The sequence below is a fragment of the Pseudorca crassidens genome, chromosome 16 (assembly GCF_039906515.1).
Source record: "Pseudorca crassidens isolate mPseCra1 chromosome 16, mPseCra1.hap1, whole genome shotgun sequence".
Lineage (NCBI taxonomy): Eukaryota > Metazoa > Chordata > Mammalia > Artiodactyla > Delphinidae > Pseudorca > Pseudorca crassidens.
The window spans coordinates 62328604-62335743 of NC_090311.1; positions in this window are offsets into that span (position 1 = coordinate 62328604).

Genomic DNA, 7140 nt, shown 5'->3' on the forward strand with positions numbered 1-7140 from the left:
GGGAGAGAAGAAGCGGCGGCTGAAAGATAGCAAACTGAAAGGCATTTCTGCAAACGTGAGTCACCAAAGCCCCAGGGCCCGTGGGATTCCCAGCTGGGCCCGGTGTGTCTGCCCAGCCCCTGGTGACCTGGCCACGTTAAGACAGCTGCTACTCCCGTCGCTTCTTTTATGCTCAGCCAATAAAGACTGCTTATGTTTCCCCTTGCTCTTCACATTCCCAAAGCCAGCTTCCTTCTCTGCCTTCATCTGCCTGTTTCTCCATCCTGGTCCCCTTCCAGCAGGAAACAGCCTCTTTCATGCTGGCCTCTGTCAAGCCGTCACATTAAGGGGGAACAAAATGTTTTAAATTAAAAAAAAAAAAAAAAGAGTCAAGGGGTGTAATGCCTGGGTGAGGAGGCCCCAGGCGGGCCGGCAGTGAGGTTTCAGAACAGCGAGAGGGAGGGAGGTCAAGGGAGGAGGGGACATCTGGGACCTATTAGGCTGAGGGGCAGGGGAATGTCACCCAGAACCTGAAAATATCCCCCAAGTGCACTTGCCAGGGGGGCCAGCCCAGCTGGAAGGTCCGTGCCTCTTGGTGGGGGGAAGTGTCCTCGTGAGAAACATGCTGGTGACAAAGTTCAGCCCACGGCAATTTGGGGACGGTTTAGCCACATGGAGAGCAGATGTCCTGACCCGCCTGGGCTCCCAGAGCGTACAGTCTTGGTGGTGGTGGAGGTGGGGTGTCCCTGGTGACACAGCAGAGCCCTGGTGATGGCCCGGCCCGCTGTTAGCAGCCTCGGCCGCACAGGTATCACCAGGTGTTGCCGGGCAGCTAACGTGAGACTTGCCACTCAGCCTAGTCCCTGAAGGGCAGTTTGCTGGGTCCTCCCAAGGGATGTAAATTCTACTGGCGATTTCAAGGTTTTTTTTTTTTTATAGCCCCATCACCACCGCTGCACACACTTCTGTGGTCCTTTACTACATGCCGGGCACAATTCTAAGTGTTTTCCACTCCAGAGAAGATTCTGTCATGCCTACCTTGTAGATGAGGAAACTGAGGCACAGACAGGCTAAGCTTCTCCCCCAGGGACAAGCCGCTAGTAACCCGCAGAGCTCCTGACTCTTCATCCCACTGCCTCTCTCCATGCCTCTCACTCAGAAAGCAACTCACTTCACCCCCAAATCGCCCACAGACCTGTTCCCTCTCCAATCCTCTCCCCTGGATGCCTGCTGTGTTCAGCCTCTGGCTCCTCTCTCTGGACCCAACCCTCTCACCTCTCTTTTACGGGCCCCTTTTTCCGATGCAAAGGAATTTGACTCTGTCAAGCTCTTGCAGGCTAGTGTTCCCCTACCTGTCACTTACACAGACTTCAGGATGGGAAAAGCCCCTGTTTGTTAGTTGATTCTGTACCTTAGGAAGGGGGAGAGGGATAGAGGAATTATCAAAGAAGACTTTTTCTATCACTAACATTTTTTTCCCCTGTTAATGCTAATCCTCAAGGGTCCCCCTGGAAAATCTTTAGGCCCCTTGGAAAATCTAACTACTGCCCTACCCCCGGCAGCTTTCATCAGGCCTCTGGATTTCAGAGTGGATGCTTCACCTAGTGCTGTGTTCAAAGCCCAGCAGCTCTAAGGTGGCTGGGGAGCTGATTGTGAAATCAGTAGTGCTTTGATGTCACTGGTTGGTCTCCAATGTGGGTCACTTGGCCACGCTCAGTAACATGGCTATTAACTGACTGGTCACCCTGGCCAAGCACCAAAAGATAGAGTCACACCAAGGCATGACCAAGCACCCATTGAATGGATGGGGAAACAGAAGCCCAAGGAGCGTAGTGACCATGCAGTGTCACTGCATAGATGGGTGGCAGGGATGGGACCAGAGCCCAGGTCTCCTGACTCCCCATCCAGGGGTCTTCCTAACAAACTTCACTGTCTCTCATGGCTGTGCAGTTGATCCTGTCACCTACCACCTCAGTGAGGCCACTGCTGCCCTTCCCAGGGATTGGCTGACCTCCTCCAAGTAAGACAGTCGTGTTCCTCCTAAAGGGACATGTTAGGCATGGACTCCAATAAAGAATCCCAGGTAGTGTTCTATGTCACACCTTTCACTGAACCATTTTTAGTATGTTCATTTATTCATTCAGCAAACATTTAATGAATGCCTGCTGTGTGCCAGTCGCTGTGCTGTTCTATGGCTCTATAAAGATGAATAAGGCACAGTCATTGCCCTCTGAGGAAGGAAAACTTCATTTTTTAAGCACCTAATATCTACCAGGCCTGATGCTCTAGTGATACAGAGATGAGTAACTCATTTCCTCCCGTTGAGAAATCAACAGTTTCCTATGTCAGAGAACTGGAGAAATTCCAGAGAAGAGAACTAAAACGAACAAAAGGATTTAAGGGAGAAAGGTTTGCTGTGTGAGGATTCACCCATTCACTCAATCAACAACATTTACTGAGTGCCTATGACGTGCCAGACATAATGTTAAATATAGTCATTATAACAGCACATTCAATTCTTATAACAACCACACGAGGTTGGCATTATCCTCACTTCACAAATGAAGAACGTGAGGCTCAGAGGTTAAGCAACCTGCCTAAGGTGGTCTCCCTGTCTTAAATGGCAGCATCTGTTACTTTTTGTAGGTTTAATTTCCATGCAGCAGAGCACGGGTTTGAACCTGGTCTCTCTCAGCCGGAAGCCCGTGCTCTCCAGACTGGAGGTCATCAAGGTCATCAGGCTGGGTGGGGCCCCTCCTGTCTCTTCCCCTCTTACCACCCTCCCCAACCCCTGTACAGAAGGCTGTGCCCCGTCCAGACCTTGGATCCAGTCCTGGTCCTGGACAGAGAAGCGGAGAACCACAGAGTGTGCCCAGGTTCTACGTCATATGAGGCGTGAACTGCCCCTGTTTGGCTGCTGGGCTCCCAGCAGCTGGGGTCTTAGCCCCAACCTATGCCGCCTGGTGCCTGCTGCCAGGCTGCCTGCAGCTGACCACCTGCCACTTGGCTCTGCCACGTGCCGACCCGCCCATCCTGCCAGGACAGATGCTCTGTAACCCTGGCTCTCCTGGGACCTGGGTGGCTAACAACAGTGCCTGTCACGCTCTGTCTGGGGGAACACGGGTTCTCAACCAGGGTCGATTTTGCCCCTCGGGGAACAGCTGGCAATATCTGGAGACATTTTTGATGGTTACAGCTGGGAGGCTGCTTGTGGTCTCTAGTGGGTAGAGGCCAGGGGTACTGCTAGACATCCTGCAGTGCACAGGCAGCTTCCTACAACAAAGCATTATCTGGCCCCAAATGTCAATAGTGCCAAGAGTGAGGAATCCTGCACTACCAGAAGCAGTCCTGTCTCTGGGCTCCCGCTGTGCCTGCAGTCCTGCCTGTACTCCTAGGATGAGGCCCTGGCCTCACTCCACCCAAGGTTTGCCAACTTTGGGGATCTTCTTCTATAGGTTGGCCTGTTCTGCCTCCACTCAAGACCTTGTTAGGACAAATAATAATTCATTTATTGAGCAATTATTCCGAGCCTGACACTATGCAAACAGCTTTATGTACCGCCCAACAAACCAGTGAAGTGGCGACTATTATTATTCTAGAGATGGAAAAGCCGACGCCCAGGGCATTTAAGTATGTGTTCGTGGTCATGGAGCTCACGTGTGCCTGAGCGGGTAGCTGAACCCAGCTGACCGTGGCGTCAAGCAGCCTGGCACAGCCTCCCAAGGCCATGGGGCCCCCGTGCTTGAAGGAGGCACACACGTAGGTGAAATAAGGGGGCAAACTCTGCCTCGAGGACTGGTGAAGAAGGGAAACGCGAGTAGCTCAAAAACCGTCGAGAGAATTTGTCAGGGACAAGCATGACGGCCTGTTAAGGGAATCTGAACGGGATCTGAGGCAGCCTCTGCCCTCTGAGGCACACATCAAAGAGAACAGGAAGTCCTTCTCCCGGGCAGTCCCGGGGCGGGGATACTGGCTTTACAGGGGGTCACGGCAGACCTCTGGGCAGAGCCTCTGGATTCGGTGCTGTGGGAGCATGTCTCACAGATCACGCTTTGTGACCAATGCTTCCCCGTATTGAGGTTCACCACAATCCAGCTCCCATTCTACAGATGAGGAAACTGAGGCTCAGAAGGGATGTAACTCAACTATGGTTCACGGCTGGTAAGGGATCCTGAATTCTAGTCCAGTGCCCTTCCTGGAACAGCCCGCCACTGGCAGAGCTTTGAGGGGTGGCAGGCTTTATAGTTCTTAGAAAAAATATACAAGTACTCAAATGGTGTCTTGTGAGGGCCGATCGTGCTCTTCCCAACTCTGTGTTCACATTGGCAGCTAGAAATCAACCACGGTGGGAGTATTCACACCACAGAAATTGGCAAAAGCTACAAAGCAGCCTCACCCCGACCCCAAAAGCCAACTGTTAACCATTTTCCAGCACACTGAGACTCTGATCTGTCCCATGATGACGTCAGCCACAAGACATCCCCAGACCTTTCCAGCTCAGGCTGATGGAGAATAACAGGTCCTGAGAGGAGTGGGGCAGCAGCTAAAATCACACACACCACACTTTCTACTCTTGCACTCGTGGCAGACACGGCTAATCGATCACAGCTAGTCTTCCCACAATGCGCCTTGACAAGGCTTCACAATTGTTTCCAACATGGCCACTATCAATCAGCACAAGCTGGCACATGAGGTGAAATCTATTAGTCATCTTGGAACTAGAGCCGTCTGGCTGGTGAGACACAGGGAGACAGGTAGGCAAAGCACGAGGGTCATTTTCTGACTTATCAGGGAGGACTGGGTTAGGCCTGGGGGGCAACAGAGGTGGAGAGGCTGGCTATCCTGGACTCCGCAGCTGTACCTTATGCCAGGGGTAGGAACTAGCATTAATTGCAGCCCTCTCCCCCTGTCCCCAGACAGTTGTCAAGACTGGCAGAGAGACTGGGGAGGTGTGAGCACAAAAGGGACAGGAGCCAGCAAGACCCCCTCCAGTTTAGTTCATGTCCTGGCCCCAGGAGGTCCCCGATGACCTACTGCTGCCACACCTGGAGCCACCAGAGGGCAACTCGAATGGTCACCTTCCTGCAGACACCATGGAAGTTGCCTTCCCACCTGATGGGGTCTTGGACCAGCTCCAGGTGCTCTCGGAGCCCTCTGCCCTTAGTGAACACCCCCTTCACCGTGCAGGCTGTCCCTCTTCGTGACCTTGCTCCCCATCTTACTTGGCGAGGGCCTGGGGACAGGCGGAGGCAGTGGGATGGGGGAGGCTCAGGTGCCCTGCCCTGCACTTCTGGATGTGGAGGGGGTGTCTGGGTAGCAAACTCTCTCGTCTCCCCAGCACCCACTCTCCCTTCCTCCTTCCTACAGAACCTCGATTCTATGCTCGTCTCCACCCACTCTTCACACAGCCCCATGTCTCTGGGGAAGCCAATCCCAGGCCTAGCTGGGAATGGGTGAGGGTAAGTGTCTGGGGCCAGGAACCCTCATGAAGATGGCTCTGGGGGGGGTCAGTCTGCGCAGGCAAAGAGGAAGGCCACAGCTGAGGACACTGAGAGGGGGGACATCCCAGTCCAACTACCGCAGTTCCCACCACCCCAGACTCCTGCGTGCCCTGTGACTGGGGAAGCAGCCCCAAGGCTCCAGGAAGTGGCCGTGAGGGCTGCTGGCTGGCAGGAGGCCACAGCAGAGAGCAGCGCCAGGCCCCGCAGAATGGACAACGGCTCCGACCGAAGATGGCCACCGGCCACACCTGTGTCCCCTCCCCAGCACCACGGCAGCTGTAATCCTGGGAGGATGAGAGAGGAGGGGATGTTGTCCTGAACTGACTGAGTGGTGAGTCTGAAGGGCTGAGTATTAAACAGGAAGTGGCTGAGTTTCTCTAGGTTATTTCTCTCCCCCTCAGCAGAGGCAGGGGCTCGAGAGCAAAGCTGAACGCAGTATTGGGAGGGGGAAGACAACCGCATCTTTGCACACGTGAGCTGTGTCCCCTTCATGCTCGCTGCACGAGCATTTATTATCATAAACATCTGCTCAGCCCTGGCTGCATGGGGCTGCTGTGCTGGATGTTGTGAAAGTCAGGCACCGTCCCTGTTCCCAGGGGCTCCTCTAGCTCAGGAGATGCCTCCCCGCTCCAAGTGACACCCACATACCCTGTCCCTCAGCCTGAGCTTCTGGCCAGCTTTTTCCTCGAGACTGGGGCCAGGAACCCCCAGAGTCAGACTGCGGCTGTCCCTCTGGGTTCAGGGGCCGGACCCTGACTTCCGTCCAGATTAGAGCCGGCTTTGCTGTGGATCTTGGAGGGATGCTGTCCTCTCTCCCTCTTGGCTGCCACCCACCTGGCGAGCTCCTGCCTGGGGTGCCGTGTGCGTGGACTGGCTGTCTCATTGACATTCAGCCCTCCGCCCCCTCAAGGATCTTGTTTTATCTTTACTCGTTTGATCCTCAAAGCAACCCTGAAAGGTTGGAGCAGGTATCAGCAGCCCCATTTTATGGGCGGGGGACTGAGGTACAGGCAGGGGAAGTGCTACCCAGCAAACTCTGGTCTCTCCCTCTGGCTCCAGCCCCCGGGCAGCCCGCTCGCCTGCAAACTTGGGCCCAGCGACCACCGACTGCACTGGAAGCAGCAAATGGTCTTAAGACACTGGACCGCCACCCTCCTCCCACCCCGCCCCCCTGCACTGGAGCCCTGAGCCGGGGCTTGCTTTCTCCCTTCGGTTGTCACATGGGTCCTGCAGGAGGACAAGCCTCCGAGGCCCCGCACCTCTGACCCCAGACCTTCTTCCTGACACCGGATCTGGCCACTGCATCCGAGTTCCTGTGGCAGGCCCTGCTCGGGGCAGCTCACACGTCACAGCTCTGCAGGCCGGGCCCCACCAGGCAACTGCTGGGGGGAGAGAGGGGAGGGGTTGGCCAGGGGTCGAGACCCTGGTCAGACCCACACGGGACGTTACCCCCCAGAGGCCTGGGAGAGGCCACAGGCTTCGTAGGTCTTGTCTTTACAACCAGGCCTGGACCTCCCAAGGATGAGCTTTTGTTTTTATATTAAAGTCACAGTTATTGACAACTCATTAAGAGGCTGGCATCCTGAGTCTTTTGTCTCATCATTGTCATAAACACTAACATTTATTAAGTACTCACCAACCTCCATCAAGAGCTAAGTCT